The sequence below is a fragment of the Penaeus japonicus genome, unplaced genomic scaffold (genome assembly GCF_977035675.1).
Source record: "Penaeus japonicus unplaced genomic scaffold, GWHDUDI00000001_assembly GWHDUDI00000004, whole genome shotgun sequence".
Classification (NCBI taxonomy): Eukaryota; Metazoa; Arthropoda; class Malacostraca; order Decapoda; family Penaeidae; genus Penaeus; species Penaeus japonicus.
In genome coordinates, this window is record NW_028234406.1 from 48539271 (window position 1) to 48551770 (window position 12500).

Below are 12500 nucleotides of genomic sequence, written 5' to 3' on the forward strand. Positions count from 1 at the left end.
CAGGATACACATCATATATGTCTACCGTATATATACCTCTTTAATATATATATATATATAATATATATATATATATATACGATATATGTAGTATATGTATATAGTATGATTTGGTATATATATATAACAAGTTAATATATATTATATATATTCAATATATAGAATATATATATATATATTGATATAATCATATATATACGATTATAATACACACACCACACACACACACACACACACACAGACACACAGCACACTACACATATATGATGATATATAATATTATATATATATATATAGTAATATTATACTATAACATCTATATTATAATATATACTATAATATATAAGACACACCAAGTTCATCACTAACGACACACACACACATCACACACCACACATCACACACACACGAGCGACACACACAAAATCACACAAACACACACACACTAGCCCACACACACACACACACCAACACACACACATAAACACACATCACACACACATCTACACACATCCACACACAACACACACACACACACACACTCACCACACCACGACACACACAATTGCCCACACACACACACACAACACTACACACACACACACACACACGGTGCACAGACACACTACAAACACCACACACACACAACACACACAGACACAAACACGACATACAAACACACACACACCCACAACAACACACACACACACACACACACACACCACACACCAACACTACACACAACACACACACACACACACACATCAGCACACACACACTCTCAACACACTCACACACACACACAAACACACACAACACACACACAACACACACACAACACACACGACAGACACAACACACACACACACACACACACACACACACACAAACACACACACACACACATAAACACAGCAGCACATTCACAACAACCACACCACACACACACACACACCACACGACTAACAAACACACATACACACACACACACACATCACACACACTACAAACACAACACACAACATCATCTACACACACACAAGCACACACAAACATCAACACACACACACACACACACAAAACACACACACCCACACACACAACACACACACACACACACACACAAACTCCACAGCACACACTACACACTACATACACCCACACAAACACACATCACACTACACACACACAACTACACAACACAAACACACATCACAGCCACACACACGACACACACACACACACAAACACACACACACACAGCACACACACACACACACGACACACACACACACAGCTTACAAGCACACACACAACACACACACACACAGCACACCAGCAAACACACACACACACACATCACACATACTACACACACAAACACACACACAATAGACGGAGCATCACACACAGACACAGGAACAAACACACACACACACAAATCACACACACTGCCGGGCCACCACACACAGCACACAACACACTACACACCACACTACAGTCACACACACACACACATACAAACACACACACACACACACACACACACACACACACACACACACACACACACACACACACACACACACACACACACACACACACAAACCCCCCCCCCCCCCCTACACACACACACATGTTCCTATTTCAGGATTTTCATAAGAATATGACTGATAAATGCATCTACAGTCCCTAAAATGATATTAATCACATTTGCGGAAGCTTTTTATTTCGATGTAATGATGATTTGGATATGTGATCTAGGAATATAAAAATGATTAGGCAATCAACTTCACTTTGAACCTAATATTTAGCTCCATAAAAGAAAACATCAAAAGCTGATAAAAAAAAAAAGGAAAAAAAAAAGAAAAAAAAAAGAGCAATATATTTTTCATCCTCTCCTTTTCATTTGTTAATCCACCCTGAAAAAAAACTCTCCGTTTGTTATTGTATAATATATGAAACAGTAGACTAGGATATTTGAATTCGGTAAAAAGGCAGTAGTCATTATAACGGTGAAAGCACACGAAATCATTATCTGTGACGTGAGGGTCATTAAGAGAATTATGCTTGCACAAAAGCAAGCATGATATTAATGGTAACAATAACAACAATAATTCAGAGCGTAGAGATAAGAAATGGGGACGATAACGATGATGATGGTGATGATAATGATAATGATTATGAGGATGATGATGATGAGTATGATGATGATTATGATGAAAATCGTGATGATGAAAAAAAATATATTTATGCTTATGATAATAATGATGAAGAGGAGGACGAAGAAAAGGATAATGATGATGATGATGATGAAGATAATCATGATGATAACTCTGATGATAATAATGATGTTGATAATTCTGATGCTGCAACTGCTGCTGATAATCATAATTATGATGATGATGATTTTTAATTTTGAGAAGGATGATGATAATGATGATGAAGAGGATGATGAGGATAATGATAAAGAGGATGATGATGAAAATGATAATAAAGAGGAAGATTAGAAGGATGATGATGGTGATGTGACCTTGATGATGATGAAAAAGAGGAGGGTGAGGATGAGGATGTGAATGAAAATAATGGTGATGATGATGATGACGATGTGGATGAGGATGACGATTATGATGATGATGGTGATGATGATGATGATGGTGACGATGACAATGATTATAATGATAATGAAGAGGGGGATTAAAAGGATGATGATGATGATGTGATGGTGATGGTGATGATGATGAAGAGGAGGAGGATAAAGAGTGGGAAGAGGAGGATGAGGATGATGGTGATGATGATGATGATTATGATGATGATTATGATAATTAGGATGAAAATGATGATGCTGATAATGATAAAAATAATGAAAATAATGATGATGATGATGGTAATGATGATGATGAAAGGAATCATAAGAATGACTGAAAGAAAAATAAAAAAATAAAGTAACGATAATTCAACACAACAGGAACTTTTCTGCTACTCTGATTCAGCTAATATAATAATTATATCATCGGCGGCTATAGCACTAAGATATTTTTCCAACCTCCGCTGAGAGTTGTATCCCTTCCGATTTTGGTTAACCGTCAGGCTCTATCAAATTATATCTTTAGCAATTTTTATGATGGATACAATAAAACAACATTCATACCATGTCAGTAATGTTAATGTTCATGATCGTTATGGCATTTCAGTTTACGTCCACGCATTATATTGCACGAACATTTCATCGCACAACTCCCGCACGAAAACTCTACGGACTAAGATTGCCACAGTTCACTTACTCTCATAATACCATCGCCCTGTGCCCGCATGAGAAACTCTACGGACTGAGATTGCCATATTTCACTTACTCAGAATATCGGTAGACTTTTATCAATTGTTGATCTTTTACCTCCGGCGACTTTGGGCTTCTTTATTTGTGTTCAATACTTGTTTAACAATTGTGATTAGAACCCTTCATATGCGGATAATTTATGATAACAATGATAACGATTGCAACAATCAGTACTACAATGTTGGTCAATGATAAAGTAATGATAGTAGTAAGGACAGTGATAGTAATGATAATGAAAATAGTGACATGATAAGTAACAGTAGCAAAAGCAATGATGATAGTTTGAATGATAATAAATATACTGATACTGATAATCAAAATAATCAGAATGATTATACATGTATGTATGTATCTCTCTCTCTCTCTCTCTCTCTCTCTCTCTCTCTCGCTCTCTCTCTCTCTCTCTCTCTCTCTCTCTCTCTCTCTCTCTCTCTCTCTCTCTCTCTCTCTCTCTCTCTCTCTCTCTCTCTCTCTCTATATATATATATATATATATATATATATATATTATGTAAATGTGTGTGTGAATTCTTATATCATGTGCTTGTAGCTATATATATTTGTGTATATATATATATATATATATATATATATATATATATATATATATATATATATATATATATATATATGTATGTGTTTGTATATAGATATAGATATATATACATATGCACACACACACTTATATCTGTATATATACATTTATGTATATATATACACATGTGTATGTACACACACAGGCTCTCTCAAATTATATCTTTAGCAATTTTTATGATGGATGCAATAAAACAACATTCATACCATGTCAGTACTTCTAATGGTAATGATTGTAATAGCATATCAATTTACCTCCACACGTTAAGTTGCACGAACATTTCATCGCATTACTCCCGAGTGACAAACTCAACGGACTAAGAGTGCCACATTTCACTTACTCTTATAATACCGGCAGACTTCTATCAATTGTGTATCTTTTACCTCCTACGACTTTGGCTTCGTGTTTAGTACTTGTATGGGGATGATGTATGATATGAATGATAACAATGATAATGATTGCAACAATCAGTATTAGAATGTTGATCAATGATGAAGTAATGATAGTAGTAAAGACAGTGATAACCTTTAACATGATAAATAACAGTAACAAAGGTGATGATGATAGTTTGAATTATAATAAATATACTGATGCTGATAATCAAAATAATCAAAATGATTATAGAAATGAGGGCGATAATGGTGCAGTAGTTGTAGCTGTCATAGTTATAGCAATGATACATAGAAAACACATTTCATTTGGATAATCGAAGGAAGCGGAAAATTGTAGCAAATTGACCAGACGCGAAAGGTCGCAGAGTCACCTGTTTCTTGCTATTGAATAATGATGGAAGTGTCAATCAATCATTTAAATAAGACCTAGATTGCAAAATGAGAACAATTCGGATAACGCAGCTTCATGATCCATCTCTCAATGAACCCCAGACGAGAAATGGTTCATCTCATATTTCAGTCCGAAAAGCAATCTAACTTGAAGCGAAATTGCACGAGCATGATTTTGCTTGTGCATGGTGGACGTGCTTACTGGGATATGTACATGTTTATAATTTTGACTCTGAAATAGTGGAACTGACAGGTCATCACATCTTCAAAAACACATAATGCAGTATACTTGGAAATGTTAATTCATAGGTTTGTGTAAATGATTGTTAGACAGAACAAATACATGTCCTTTACGTTAATGATAGGGACGCTGGAATGTACTTGTCGTTATCCACAAACAAATAAGGAGTTAATCGTAGTATCGTGAATATTATTGATAATATCATTATAATTAGTATTAATACCCCATTCTCAGATTCGAATAATCATTTTCATTATAAAGATATACATCAAAAGCCATTACGAAAAGGAAAATAATCGACGCTCTCCAAGCCATTAATCTTCCCAATAACCAATAATAACAATGTACACACAAAAAGGGAGAATCGAGTGAAAGAAAAAAGAAGTTTGTACCGAAGTTCACCTTAGGATATAAACTCACACGAGAAAATTGGGAAACTGGGAAAGTTTTCGCGTTCCGATGACACTGTCGAGTTTCGCTTAAAAAAGAAACGAAAGGAAAAAAGAAGAGCTGTGTCTTGTATCGCAAAGTCAAGAAGAAGAAAAAATCCTTTGCTAACGTCGTATGTGCATGCTTCGTCGGTAAAATGCCTCCCCTGCGCTATATATAGAATTACATGCAAAATAATCAGATATCTATGCAAACACACACACACACACACACACACGCACACACACAGACACACACACACACACACACGTACACACACACACACACACACACACATTCTCTCTCTCTTTCTCTCCACACCTTCTCGTCTCTTTCTCTCACCACATAAACGAACACAGATATTACGATACACAGATATCCATATCGTCAACACACACATGCTTGTTATGCACGTTAGCTTATCACCCTTTTATTTTTTCATTTGGTTTCATTTGATTTATGAATACAATATTGAAGCTCTGGTCGCATAGAAAAAATACGGATATTGTATATAACACTATTACGCTATAAACTGTAATAAAAGGTGTTATTTTTTTATATATATTATATATAAATATATATATATATATATATATATATAATATATATATATACTATATATATAATATAAATATATATATATAATACATAATATATATACATATATATAATATAAATATATATAAATATATATATATATATATATATATATTAAATATAATATATATAATATATATATATATATATACATAAATATATAATACTATATAATATATATATATATATATATATATATATATATATATATATACTATATATATATATTATAAATATAATATATATATTATATATATATATATATATATATATATATATATATATATTATATATATATACACTGATGCACCCCACCCCCACCTCACACACATATACCTACACCTACACATATAAACAAACAATGCAAGCACACACATACACACCTACGAACTCATTACCCCCTACCCCCCAAAAAAAAAAAAAAAAAAAAAAAAAACAGTTACGGATTATCGAACAACAGTCACTTTAGTTCTGGAACCTTCGATATTCGCTAAGATAAAACAAGGAAAAGAAGAAGAAAAAAAACATGCCAAGCTTTTTCTTCTTCTTTCTGATAATCTTTCTATGCCATCAAAGCATTTTCATTTTGTCTCCATCATCATTTCATTGCAAAACTTTTATTTCTCTTTTTTTAGGCAGACTTTTCTTTCTTGTTATTGCTGCCTATTCTAGTTCCAAACTTTATCGCCGCTTTAGCTCACTGGCTTCCTTTCGATACTAGCAATTCCAGTATCTCTTTATTGTCTCGTTATAGCCCAGTGTTCGTTATCCACATTCTTGCGTTATCGTTAGTGGATAAAAAGTTTTTTGTTCTGTTTGTTTTTGTGTGTTTGTTTACTCTAGTATTATCCTGACGTCATCATTTTTGAATTACTGCAAATAACGATTTCAGTTGAATAAACACGATTTCAAATGTCTTATCATATTGGCTACACATGTTGTTACTGTTTAAATCGTAATTGGATATCTTACTGTAAATAACGGAAATCTTTTATATTAGATAAACATATTTCAGTGTTCTGTTCTTATTCTTCTGTTTGTATATATCATCACAAATGATATATATAAATTTGATAGCAAAAGAGATTAATTCCATATAAATTTGACAGCAAAAGAGATTAATTCCATTTTCATTTCCTGCTTCGTCAAACTTGGGGTATATATTCATCTTCCCTTAATCACTCTGACAAATGCTTTCACAACACCCTCTCAGCATTACTTCATATTCAGCATTTCATCACTGTATTACAAGACCTCGTTATCCCACTATGATGCCAACCATCTTAGTTTTGCACCCGAACACCTCATAGCAACACCCCATCTTCCCTCCACACTCATCCTCCAAACAACGGTTTTCGTTACATCACCACGGTGTTACCATCACCTCAAGTATCTAATTTTCGCATCACAACACCGCTTACTCTCACGCCATCACCTCAAAACATCTCCTTGTCGTATAGCAACACCTCTAAGCCTCAAACCACCACCTCATACATCTCATTTTCATCTCATAATAGCTCTCAGCATCACACCATCTGCCCTCGACACTCGTCCCTCATCCGAACGTCCCAAGCATCACATCATTCGGATTATCATGCTTTTGCCTCCGTCAAGTTGAACGCTCAGGTCCCCCCGACAGCATCCGAATGGGGACGTTCCTGTGGCTGTAAAGGCTTCACAGGGGAGGCCGTGTGATAAATATTAATGGTCACTTGCCTGACATATCTCCTGTTATTGCGTGTTGGTGGAGGGATGGGATGGGATGGGATGGGATGGGATGGGAGGGATGGGATGGGATGGGAGGGATGGGATGGGATGGGAGGGATGGGGGGAAGGGATGGGATGGGATGGGGGGGATGGGATGGGATGGATGGGAGGGAGGGATGGAGGGATGGGGGGGGGAGGGATGGGGGGGGGTGGGGGGGAGGGATGGGATGGGGTGGGAGGGATGGGAGGGAGGGATGGGATGGGATGGGATGGGATGGGAGGGAGGGATGGGGGGAGGGAGGGATGGGGGGATGGGATGGGAGGGAGGGATGGGAGTGATGGGGGGAGGGATGGGCGGGGATGGGAGGAAAGAAAGGAGGGGAGGAAGGGTAAGGAGGATACAAGCTCCCCCTTCCCCCACTCTATCCCCCCGTACCCTCTTCCCAAAGACCTCGCTTGACCACCCTTTCCCTCCGTCCATTTGGCTGTCCCCTTTCGCCACCTCTCCCTCCTCCCATTTTACCCTCTCCTCTTTCCCTCTCCCTTACCCAAAGCCCTCCCATGATTCCCTCCCTCCCCCTCTCCTCCTCCCTTACACAAAGCCCTACCCTGACTCCCTCCCTCCCCCTCCTCATCGCCCTCTCTACCTCCCTACCCTCCCACTCTCTCCCTTACCAAAACTCTCCCTTGACTCCCTCCTTCCCTCCACCCCCTTCCCCTCCTCTCCCCTTTCCAACCCAAAAGCCCAACTTCTATGCCTCCCCTCCCCTCTCCTTCCCAAAAACCACCCGTAACTTCCCCCTCTCCTTCCCCCTCCCCCTCCCCTTTCCGTTCCAAGACTTCTCCTCCCTAAGCCCTCCTCACCCTCCGACTCCCCCTATCCCTCCTTTTCTGCATCTCCTTTCCAAATCCCTCCCCCTCCCGCTCCCCCTCTCCCTTCCCCCTCCAGCTCCTTCTCTCCCCTCCTCCTCCCTTCCCGTCCCCACTCTCTCTTTTCAAAAAAAAAAAAAAAAAAAAAAAAACAGTCTCCTCCCCCATCTCCCCTCTTCCCTTCTCCTCTCTCTCCCCCTCCCCCTTCCCCTCCCCCCAATCTTTTCCAAAAATCCTTCACCTCCCCCTTCCCCCTCCCCCTTCTCCCTCCCTTTCCCCCCTCCCTCTCTTTTCGAAAACCCTTCCTCTCCCCCTCCCTCCTCCTGCTCCCCCTCCCCACTCCCCCCTCCTGCTCCTCCTCCCCACTCCCCCCTCCTGCTCCTCCTCCCCCTCCTGCTCCCCCTCGTGCTCCCCCTCCCCCTCCTGCTCCCTCTCCCCCCCTCCCCCCCTTGCCCCTTCGCCTGACCCCACCCGGAGTGCAGTTTCAAAGTCGAAGGAAAATCCAGAAAGCGGCACATAATGCGACCGGGAATAGCGCGTCGCCGATGGAGACGGATGAGGGAAACTAGGCGCTATCGACATCGACCACAAGAGCCGTTATCGCGTAACCGGATCGTAAACTCGACGGAAGGGGGGGTAGGAAGGGAGGGGGGGTGAGAGGGGGATTGGGGGAGTAAGGGGTAGGGGGATAATGGGGGAGGGAGAGGGGGAGGAGGAGGAGGAAAAGGAGGAGGAAGAGTAGGGGAAGGAGGAAGCGAAGAAGGAGGAGAAGGATGAGGGGAAGGAGGAGGGGAAGGAGGAGGAGGACGACGAGGAGGAGAAGGAAGAGGGGGAGGAGGAAGAGGTGGAGAAGGGGGAGGAGGGGGAGGAGGAAGAGGAGGAGGAAGAGGAGGAGAAAAAGGAAGAGGAGGAGATAGAGGAGGGGGAGAAGGAGAAGAAGGAAGAGAAGGATGAGGGGAAGGATGAGGGGATGGAGGAGGAGGAGGACGAGGAGGAGGAGGAGGAGGAAAAGGAGAAGGGGAAGGAGGAGGAAAAGAAGGAGGGGGAGAGGAGGAAGATGGTGGAGGAGAGGAGGAAGAGGAGAAGGGAGTAAGAGGAAGAAGAACATAAAGAGGAGGAGGAAGAGGGGCATAGGGAGGAGGAGGAGGAGGATGAGAAGAAAAGAGAGGAGGAGAAGGAGGAAAAAGAAGGGAAGGGGGAGGAGGAGGAAAGAAGGAGGAGATGGAGAAGGAGGAGAAGATGGAGGAGTAAGAGTAGGCATATGAGTAAGAGTAGGAGGAAGATGAACATTAAGGAGGAAGAAGAGGAGGAGGAGGAGGAGCGGGGATGAGGATGAGGAGGAGGAGTTGAAGTAGGAAAGAAAGTAACAGAGGGAGGAGGAGGAGGAGGAACAAAAGGTGGAAAAGGAGGAGGAAGAGGAACAGAAGGAAGAAGGGGAGGAGGAGGAGGAGGAGGAGGAGGAGGAGGAGGAGGAGGAACAGGAGGAGGAGGAGGAGGAGGAGGAGGAGGAACAGAAGGAGGAGGAGGGAGAGGAACAAGGAGTAAGAGAAACAGAAGGAGGAGGAGGAGGAGGAGGAAGAGGGCGGGGGAGAGGGGAGGGGGAAGGGGGGAGAGGGGGAAGGGTAGAGGGGAGGGGGGAGGGGTCAGCCCGAGCAAGCGAGTCTGGAGGTGCCATTAAACACCGACAATAGTAAACCTAACGACCATTGTGTTGGCGTTTTAAGAAGTGAATGCGCGGCTGATGAAGTCATGTGTGAACGCGTGTGTGTGCAAGTGTGTGTATGTGAGTGTGTGTGCGTGTGTGTGTGTGTGTGTGTGTGAGTGTATGTGCGTGTGTGTGTGTGTGTGTGTGTGTGCGTGTGTGTGTATGTGCGTGTGTGTGTGTGTAAGTGTGTATATGTGCGTGTGTGTGTGTGTGTGTAAGTGTTTTTGTGTGCGTGCGTATGTTTGTGTAAGTATGTCTGCTTATGTGTGTATCTGTGTGTGTGAGTGTGTCTATGTGCATGTTTGTGTAAATGTGTGCTTGTGTAAGTGTGTGTGTATATGAGTGCGTGTAAGTATGTGTACGTATGTGTGTGTGTGTTCGCCATTTGGCTCGCTTGAAGGTGCCAAGAAATCACCATGTCGCTGGATTGTGTAAGTCACTCGCTCGCTTTCTCCGACCCATTTCCCTTCGTTTTAAAGGTTTTTATCCCCCCCCCCCCCTCTATCTATATCTCTGTTCCTTTCTCTTTCTTACTCTTCTCTTCTCCTCTTTTCTTTTTAGTCTATCTTTCTCTACGCGCTCTTTATTCTTTCTCTGTCTCTCTCTCTCTATCTCAATCTTCCTCTCTCTCTCTCTCTCTCTCTCTCTCTCTCTCTCTCTCTCTCTCTCTCTCTCTCTCTCTCTCTCTCTCTCTCTCTCTCTCTCTCTGTCTCTCTATGTCTCTCTCTCTCTCTCTCTCTCTCTCTGTTATTCCAGTTCTTTTCCGAGTATTCCAACATCATTATTGATATTGTTATACACATATTTTTTCCTTTACTATGATAGTGAAGATATAACAATGATAAAGATGATAAGAATGGTAGTTATGATGATGATGAGGATAATATAAGTAATGATAATATACCAACAACAACAACAATATTGATGATAACTATGATAATAATGATGATGATAACGGTAATGGTGATAATTATGGTTACAGTGATAATTATCATTATAATGATGACAAAAATAATAGTAATGATAATTATCATTATAATGATGATAAAAATAATAGTAATGATAACAATGATAATGACAATAATAAAGATAATGATGATAATGAAAAATAACATAATAGCAATAACAGCAATGATAACAGCAATAATAATAACAAAGCTGATGATAACACTCACCGCCTTTTTCACGACACAAGCCGACGTTATTTGCACATATTCCCCGGTGTAGATAAGTTAAATTTATGATACATCCATATTTTTAAGAAACGGTGAAGATAACCGACACTTTGGCAATTTGTTGCTTCTTTCGATTCTGTTCCAGGTGATAAATGTGTTTTCTCTTAATCGGCGCATTGTGAAATTTAGACTTTTCAAGAGAAATAAAGCGATATGTAGATTTTCTTTTTTAGTATTTGTAAATTCTTTCCGTTGTTGTAGAACAAAGATAGTCGCCTTGAAGTCCCCGAGTCTAAAGTTCTCTCTCCCGCTTACGCTATGTAAGAAATTTCCATAAATCGAATAAAAGATAGGACTCGTACGCCTATATAACTTTCTTTTATCGAAGAGTGAGAGCGCGGGGCTGTTCCTCTGAGTGTGCTGCTCCCCCACCCCTCCCCCCCTATCCTTCCTCCTCTGCCCGCCTACCCGAGAACGTGTGGCTGTTCCTGTGAGTGCGCCCCCTCCCTCCCACCTTTCTTCCGCGGCCCCGGGACCGATAAGCTCTTTGTAAACTGGTTAGCTCTATAGCTATATTCTACCGATACGTTTCACCTTGCAGTGGATGGGAAGTCGAAAACACGGAGGAGGCTTGGGGGGGGGGGTGAAAACAAGGGGGGAAGGGGTATAAGGGGGGGGGGAGACAAAAGCACTTGGGCTTAGAGATTGGGGTAGGGAGAGGGAGGGGGGTGGGGGGATGACATGAAGAAGGAATGGGGTGAGAAGAAAGACAGAAGGGGGTAGAACGGAAGATAGGGGGGGGGGACATGGAGGATCAAAAACAAATAAATAACCAAATAAAAAACAACAACAGCAGCAGGAGATGAAGAAAAACACGAGTGTGTGGGGGGTAGGGTAAAAAAATGGGGTGGGAGGGGGTAAGGCAGAAGGTTTAGAATACGAGTGAGGTTGGAGAGAAAGAGGGGGATAAGGGAGGGGGGAGGGGGAGGGGGCAGCACAAAACAGGGGAGGGCAAAAAAAGGGGTTGGGATGAAAGTTCAAACGCCAGAGATTGGGATACGT